Raw genomic sequence first — 9,543 nt, forward strand, 5'->3', positions numbered from 1 at the left:
CGTAAGATCTGCAAGCAAAGAGTTAAGCAATAGCAATAACCCAAGCCACTCAAATTCAAACAGTACCGCCCCGCCCAACCGGAATAAGCCGCAAACTTCGTCATCGAACGTAGCCGGTTCGCCGTCTTACAAGAAACTAACGGGACTCCTTCCTTTGCTTCAATTGGAAATAAGTTCACCCACAGACATGACCACTGATCTTGTTATGTGCGATTCCTGTTGTACCTACTCATGGGTTTCGGCGGGCCTAGCACAGCGTTTAAATTTAACTGGCCAAAAGCTAGATATTCTGGTAAACGGCTTCAATTCGACGGAATCCGTTCCCACGCAACAAGTCGAAGTGAATGTTTTTGCCAAATTCGAACAACATGAATACTCGTTTAGGGTTACGCCGTTTGTGAAAGACAGTTTGAGCGTTGGTTCCGAAACCATTGACGTTCCCATTCTCCAAGACTGGTTTCCACATCTGCAGTCAATTAAACCTATTGTCTACAACTATTCTGACGTTGAGATGATGTTAGAGCAGGATGTCTTTCATGCAATCAAGCCTCTCGAATACTTCCAAGGACGAAATCAAAATACTCCTGTCGCTGTCAGTAAGCCCATTGGCTGGGTTCTCAGTGGCCCACTTCCATCACCAATTGGTGTTCGAGCCACCAATTTCAAGTGCAATGAAGACGTAGCACTTGCTGACCCAGTGAATAAATGGTACGAGCTATATTCGTATGGCACGTTTAAACAAGCTGATCCGCGTTCCTCAGCTGATAAACGTACTCAAAAATTTCTTGACTCTACCACGCTTCATGATGGCAGCCGTTCTGTTGTCGGAATGCTCTGGGCTGAAGACAACACTCAGTTTCCCGATGAATTTTACGCTTCATTGGTCCAGTTTAAGTCTCTTGAAAAGCGTCTAGAGAAAGATTTAAACCTGAAAACTCAATACGTATCAGATATCCGAAGTGATGTCGAGAAGGGTTACGTAGTCCCGGTTAGCCCTCACGACTCAAAAAACCGTTCAGACCGAGAATGGTACGTACCGCACCACCCAGTTTTAAATCCGAACAAACCCGGCAATTTTCGGCGCGTTTTAAACGGTGCTTCTAACTTTCACGGCAAATTACTGAATAACTCCCTTCTCGTCGGCCCCGATCTGCTTCAGAACCTTTTATTCGTTTTAATGCGCTTCCGAGAGCACAAATACGCAATTTCCGCAGATATCGAGGGCATGTTTATGCAGGTCGGCTTATTAGAAAGCGATCAACGTTCCTTGCGTTTTTTGTGGCGGGAGGACCCCACATCAGATGTGAGTGTATTTCAATATGCAAGGCATATAGTTGGAGCGAAAGATTCTCCGACATTGGGTTACTATGCTCTTCGCCGAACACCCGTCGAAAACCAAGATCGTTACCCCGATGCCGCTTGCGCCATGCTAAACAACTTTTACATGGATGACTACCTTGGGTCTGTGAAAATCCAGAAACTGCTTTAATGTTAAGTCGCAGTTTAGTTGAACTGCTTAAGTTATGTGGGTTTAATCTTACAAAATTTATTAGCAACATTCCCAATTTGTCTTCGAAACTAAATCCCCCTAAGACCAGCATTAACAACAGTAAGGAAAATATTACAGCTGCGATTAATCCGGAAACCGCATCGCATGTTCTCGGTCTCAAATGGGATCACGTCACCGATACGTTGGTTGTGAGCAGAGGAGTCAACCGCGAACTCAAAGACTATGTTACGCAGCGACCTGATCTTAGTTTTGTGTCCTCCGTGTTCGACCCCATAGGTCTTGTCGCCCCGTATACCGTACGCGCAGGTTTGCTACTGAAAGATATCTCGAGATTGAGTGGCCGCAGATTATGAGTTGTGCCGCAGATTAACTGAATGGCACTCTTGCTTGCCAGATTAAAATCAGCTCAAAATACCTCGTTGCTATTTTGACTTCCCAGTAGATGAGGTTGAGCTGCACATCTTCGGTGATAGCTCATTGGACGTTTTCTGTTCTGTAGCATTCCTTCGAGCTCAGAACAACGCCGATTCTAAATGTCAACTAGCGTTTGTCTTCGGTAAAGCACGAGTAGCCCGATGAAGATGCTTTCAATTCCGAAGTTGGAACTTTAGGCTGCGCTTCTTGCTAGTCGCCTGAAGGATGATATCGAGAAAGCTCTGACACTGAGTATTTCCAAAGTGTTCATGTGGACTGACAGCACAACAGTCCTTCAGTGGTTGAACTCGACAAGCAAACAGCCCGTGTTTGTAGCTAACCGAGTAGCCGAGATTCTGGAGTCAACATCAATTGACCAATGGTTCCATGTTTTGACACCCGAACTAGAGGTATTACCGCTGACTCCCTCAAACAAAGCAGTTGGGTAAACAGCCCTACCTTTTTGAAAACTTCGGATTAGCCTTTTAATCCAAATAGGGAAGTTACTGAGAAAATTTGCCTGGATGGTCCGGTCTACAATTTGAATGAGGGTTTAGAGGTCTCTTCAAATTTTCCGTGCACTGCAGTTTCGACTGACTTTGCCTTCGCTCGAGAAAAGTATAGCTCATTCTCCAAGATAAAGCGACTGGTCGCATATATGTTGAGACTCTCACCTAAGCATAGATATTTCCGATCGCCAGAAAAGGCCATAATTGATCCAGCAGAACTGGTAGTTGCAGAGGAAAAGCTTTTGCAACTTTCGCTGTTAGAGTTATTCCCAGCTGAAAGTAAACAATTAACAGCTGGAAAAAATGTGAAAACATCGAGCCGTATATCATCGTAATTGCCTTTTATGGGACCAAACGGTTTATTTAGATCTACCGGCCGTATCCAACGTCTCTCCGCAACCGCATTCGAATCTCGCTATCCAATAGTTTTGGATAGCCGCCATCGCCTAATCCGATTGTTTCTCCGTTTTTATCACACTAAGCACGAACATCAGTCCGTCGACTGCCTTCGTTCCGTCATTCATCAGCAATTTGTTGTACTACGCTTAAGATCTGCACTAAGAGCTATTGAAACACATTGCGTGTGCTGTAGAAAGCGAAAAGCAAAAATCGTTACTCCAATGATGTCTGACCTTCCCGCGGAGCGTCTAGGTTACCGCCAGCCACCGTTCTCGAACTGCTGCGTCAATTATTTTGGACCATTTCGAGAAACGCTGGGGTTTTCTATTTACTTGCTTAACGACTCGCGCAATTCATATTGAGTTGGTTCCATCCATGGACACATGTTCAAGTGTGATGGCTATCGAGCGCTTTATTTCTAGGCGAGGAACACTCTCAATAATTTGGTCGGACAACGGAACAAACTTTGTAGGAGCCAAAAAACAGCTTCTTCTGTGCATCAAAAATCGGAACGCAGAAGCTCCACTGTCGCTCGTACACAAAAGCATTAAGTGGAAGTATAATCCGCCAAGTGCACCAGATCAAGGTGGAGCATGGGAGCAAATAGTGCGCAGTTGTAAGCGCGTGTTTTATGCAATCTTAGAGTCAAGAAAAATGACTGACAAGATTTTGAATACAACCATGTGCCTAGTTGAAGGTTCACTAAACGCCCGTCCACTCACTCCCGTATCTGACGATCCAGATAGTCTTGAAGCTTTGACGCCGAATCATTTCCTCTTAGCTCAGCACAGCCTAACGTTTCCGTCTCTAAGGTCGAGTGAAAACTATTCTCACTCTAAACGCTATGCCCGTGCGCAGTCGTACGCAAACGCAATTTGGCAGCGATGGTTAAGTGAGTACGTCCCTACACTCAATAAAAGAGTTAATTGACATGATCCTCCCGAATATTGTTTGAAAACGGGAGACATGGTGTGGTTACTTGAATCCACTAGTCCTAGGGGCCACTACCCACTAGCACGCATAATGTCTCTAAACTACGGCAAAGACAACACCGCCCGCTCCGCAACTCTAAGGACCGTTTCCGGAAACTACACTCGGCCGCTCGTTAAGCTCGTTCCGGTTCCCGCTCCTTCGGGGGTGGAGGATGTTACTGCTACACTGCATTAAAGTTGAAAGTATAGTATAAAGCCAGTATAGTTGCTTAGCAATACCAGCTATATAGCTCAGCGTATACATAGTGCGTCCGGGGAATTCGGCGTGGGTTCGATTCTCACCTAAGTCGTTTCTTTTGAGAATCCTATTTGAGCCTAACCTGACAGAACATAAAATGCTAATATTTTATTTGGTTCAAAATTGGTTTGCAATTGAGTTTCTGTTAATTAAACTGCGTGAACTAAGTATGCACTCTTTTGAAAAAACACATAAATCACACAAATCAGCGCATGAACAAGCCCTCTTTTTAACGTGATACGTGTAATGTTGTTGCTAATTCCGTGCAATATAAATTACTAAAATTCGCCGTTTATTGATTCTCTTGAATTAAGCCGATTCTGTTTCCTGTTTTTATTCGAGTTATAAAAAAGGCCAGAATATTAGCAATAGAGGTCACAAATCTATTGCGAATAAAACCTCAATTAGTAGAACCATCAGAATTCATATACGAAATCGAAATATCCGCCGAAACAGAAGCTCAAAAGAAAAACCGAGAAGTACGAAATCAAGAAAAACGAGTTGGCTGGGAAAACAGAGTCCTGAAGGCAAGAGAGAAAGGCGTACAAAAAAACTCTTTTCCGTGGGACGAAGCTGACGCAAAAACACGGAGTTAATTGTTTCTATGTCTAGGCACAGAAAGCCAACGTTAAGTATAACATAAAATACCAGGTTTCGACCTACACAATGCAACAACGAAGGAGCGCTATTTTATTTCCTGCTATTAACGCGTAAGCGGAGAGTTATTCCGACTTAAAATTGTTCAAAATTGGTTGAAAGAAGCTTAATTGCCATAATTGATTTGTTACAAGGAGCGAAGTTTATCCTGTTGTACCTTATATGGCGTGTGGGGAGATGATTTGAATAAAAAATATCAAAGTTTAGAAAAAAAAAATTCATTTTATTTTAATACATTTAATTTCTTAATGTTATTACTGCTCTATAAAACCTTAAAAGACCTTCTGAACATTCAGGAGTTCGTCCTGATACGAGCATTCTTGTTCAAAATTAGATTGTCTTAGAAAAACAGTAGCAAATACAATCGTTCTTGAATGTTGATGGCAAACCAATTTCCTCAAATTAAAATAGTTGATTGTAGTAACTTGAACAGAAAAATATGTATTTTGAAACATTCTTTTTTAATTTTTTGAAGTTTGGAAAATCGGAACAACAAGAATGCTCGTATCAGTGCAAAGTCCTGAATGTTCCGGCTGCCTTTTAAGGTTTATGGAGCAGTAATAACATAAAAAAATTAAATGAAATAAAAAAAATGACGTTTTTTTTAAATTGGAAATTTTTTATGAAAAATCATCACCCCACACGCCATATAAAACACAAAAAGATAGATTTCGTTCCTTGTAACAAATCATTTATGGCAAATAAGCTTCCTTCAACCAATTTGGAACGATTTCTATGACGGATTAAATCTCCGCTTACGCGTTAATAGAGCGAATTATATCGCGCGTTAATTGTCCCAAATTGGCCTAAAGGGCAATCCTTAAACTCCCATAACTTTACGAAAAATAATCACAGGTGAAATATCTTTTCAAATTTGAGCTCAGGACAACAATAACTTTCGAATGTTATAAAAAATTCCGTCAAAAATGGCTAGTTAAAAAGTCGACATTTGTCTGAAGAAAAAAAAACCACCCCGAGCACAAATATTTCGTTACTTTCGTATCGAAAGGCGGAACAATGAAATTCAGCCCGCCTAAATTAATTTGAAACGATTTCTTGCTTGTATTTATTTGGCGCATGGGCGTTATTAGAAAGCAAGATCGTGCGTAAACCATCGATAATCAACAAATTCATTGCGGAAGAATGCTAGTCATACAATTCTCATATTTGAGTATGACTAGAGTTCTCGCATCAGAAGAATTGTATGACTACCATTTTCTCATAGAAGAAATGTATGAAATTGTATAACCAACAATTTCAATGTATGGAGGTCACCCCATGTCTCTAATTGGCCAATTTGTCAACTTTACGGAAAATAATTGCACGCAAAATATCTTATCAAATTTTGACTCAGAGCATCAATTATCTTTCAGATATGATATAAGAATTTCTCTGAAAAAACCATGTTGATTAACTGGAGAAAAAACCATGTTGATTAAAAAAATCTTAGTCATCTTTTTCGAGAATCGTAGCTATAATCAAAAATTTTAATTTGACACAAAAATATCCGTCAAACACTAGCAATTCGATAATCTAGAAACCAAATCTGAAAAAAAATCTGAGTTTTTGTTTTTATCAAACTTGTGATGATACAAAAAAGAGAAACTTTTCAGTCCGACTGGCTATTTTTGGTGACATAATTCGAAATAAATGAAACTAAAAGCTAAATTAAGTAATAAGTCTCTTTGGTACAAAATCAGATGATGAATTAAATACCTCAAAGTCTGCATAAATCGATAGTACAACCGACTTGTCGTTTTTTAAAAAAGAATATCCATAGACGATATGCATTTGTGGGTAGTCTGAACAAGCGTTTGTGATAGATTTGCGATTATTTGAGGGTACAACGCTCGTCAAACGCCGACTTTCCGTAATTAAATCAATAGTATTGGCAATTTAAACGATATATAAGAAAAAGCTGACTCCAAATTAAGGTTCAACCGGGCCTTTAGATAAACCAGGGAATGAAAAAATTGGCCCGATGTTTGCAGTTATGGCGGTATCTATTCAGACACCGATGCAATTTTCAGAAGAAATCAACCCGAACTATTCGGCAAACACTCGTTCATAGCTCGAGTTCCTATAACTAAAAAGAAATTCTACCAATTCATGAGCTCATTTATGGGTTTTAAAATTGGTCACCCGTTTCTGAAATACGCGATCGAGAGGATGTTTGTTGGGTACAAAGCGTCTCGTTATGGATCGTTGCTGCAGCAGTTTTTCCGGAACGTGAGAGGGTTCTGTCGAGATCACTGTCTAGTGAGCGAAAGTTTGCTGGAAAAGTCAAGCGAAAACTTCAACTGCTGTGATGTTAAAATTATTGGTAAGTTTTCATGTTCTTCATGAAAATTGAGGGCATTCGGAAAATGTTGTTGATTTTTTTATTCAAGTCGTTTATTCAAGAATCAAATTTTGTCAAATGTTCTGTTCCACCAGCCTTTTCAAAAAACGTACCAAAATTGATTCTTCGAGCTTCTTAAAAAATTATTTTATCAAGAAATGCAAAAAATGCACTTTTTACACCAATTCTCCCGAAAAATAATTTTTTATTGCTCCCAAGCTTATATTTACAGCATCTGAATTGTATTTTGACCGCGCTGAAGATTGATTTATTGAAAATTTATGCTATAAAAATGTTCCAAAAGGAGACAGACGTGTCGAATTCCCCCATTAATGATATACCTGAAAACTCTCTACTAACTCGCGCCAAAAATCTACAAGAGTAGAAGGATTTAAGCACTTAATTTAAAACATGCTTGGATTTACAGAAAATTGGTTTTAAGTTACAATGAACTTGTGATATCAGATGATTTAGACTCATATACTAATTCTAATGAACGAAAGAGTAGAATTGAGATGACTTGAGATAAGGTCTGTTTTTTTTCTAGCGCGGTTAAAACATCATTCGAATAAAAGTGACCCGTATTTTGACCCGTACTGATTAAGAGTAATGAACGTAGTGAGTACTCTTATATAAGTCTTGGCGATTTTTTAATTGTTTTTTTTTTTCAGGAAAAGTCTTATAACTTGTTCACGCTCAATTTTGATTTTCACGGTTTGATTTTGGTATTTTTAGTTCACTTCATTTCGTTTGTTAAAAGCAAAGCAAACTCCCCTATCGAACATCAAAAATGTAAATGTCACGGAAAAAGTGATCGACTTCTAAGTTCGAAAATGGAAATTATTTATCAGATTTTGCAGCGAAATAAAAACTTTTTCCATTCATTAATTTTTCTCGAGTTGGTTTAATTTCAACAAATTCTACAACTCAAAAAAATTTTAAGGTCATCTAGTTCTTTCGAAATTCAAAAATAAAAATTTGTTCTGAAAACAAGTTAGTTTTTTGTTCAAATTCATTGCGTTCATTACTTTTTTCCAACACAAAAAACTGCTCCTATCATTTTTCATCATTTCCCCTTATGCTATTAAGAGTTGATGCACGTAGCTCAGACTCTTAAACAGATCGTGATGTTTTTTTTGCTGTTTTGAAGGCAAACTTCAGTTGAAGGCAAACTCTGCTATCGAACACTGAAAACTAGAGAAAACTTCGCGATCTTTAATTTATATTTTGATGATTTCTTGTTGATAAGTTTTGCACCTCGAGTGCAATAAAAACAATAATGTAATTATGTAACTTTTTTCTACGCTCCCCTTTCAAAGTTTTTGAGCCCCGCTTCTGCTTCTACATGAAAAGGTTTCTGAAATTTGTTTGCCGTTTTTACTGTTGTGCATAATCGATGCTTGACCCTTGACCATGTTTTTTGTTTTTCTGACTCCCCTTCCTCATAAAGTGTTTTCGTTTTCTTAAAGAGCCTTTTTTCAGTTCTGCGAATGTTCGCCCAAAATAATTTCGAAAATTTTATTTTTTCTTGGGTTGCTGATATTTGTATAGCTTTCTACCATTTTTGGTCGACCTGGGTTGGTTCAGTTGTATTGGTTTATAAACCAAGTTAGCAACTGTTAGCAGTTTTTCAGCTACCGAATCTTGGATTCTCAAGTTTTTTTTGCCTAAGCTTTCCGAAAAGACAAGTATAGTAAAAAAAATGCCGATAAGTCAAAGCAAGTATTCGGCTTGAAAAACTAAAATGACTGTTCTGTAAAAAAAAACTTAATTTTGCGTTGTTTTTTGGGGAAAATTTGGTGCGTGAATTAGAACTTTTCCCATAAGAAAATTACAAGATGGCGCAAATAACCTTGAAAACTAAAAAGAAGTTCTAAAATGTAGGAATTTTGTAGAATGGTCAACCCGGGTTTGAGAAAATAACAACAAGGTTAATTTTTGGCAGTATAATACAGTACAGTCTCCCGTTGTTTTCACAGCTGCCGACGGTTTGTGCAAAGAGATGGGGCAAAAAGTGGACAACAACTGCAGTTTCTTCCATTACACCGCTTCTTTCTGCCAGAAAAATGGAAAAGAGACCAAAACTGTGGATTTACAAAAGGACAATTATGTGGTGTCTCAGGTAGCACGTGAACACTGTCCAATGACAGTTCAGAAGAAGAAGTATTTCTACAATCAGTGTACCTTCGATTGAACTATATTTTGAAAAATAAGTCACAAATAGTGAGCCATATCAAAATAAAGTAATGCTCTGGAATGTCAGTATAGTTATCGTTTTTGAGATTTATTTAGAGTTGATCAAAATAACAACTAATATTCAAATGTAGAAATAGCTATTGTAATTAAAGTACCATTTGTGGGGTCCAGACATACCAATGCTCTGGATTCCAGAGCATTCTTTTATTTTGATAAGGCTCATTTGTTGTGAAATTTCTCATAAATTAATCATAAGTTAAGCCCTGCAATTTTATTTTCACGATTGC

Source organism: Symsagittifera roscoffensis, chromosome 7 (assembly GCF_963678635.1).
Source record: "Symsagittifera roscoffensis chromosome 7, txSymRosc1.1, whole genome shotgun sequence".
In the NCBI taxonomy this organism is placed as follows: Eukaryota; Metazoa; Xenacoelomorpha; order Acoela; family Convolutidae; genus Symsagittifera; species Symsagittifera roscoffensis.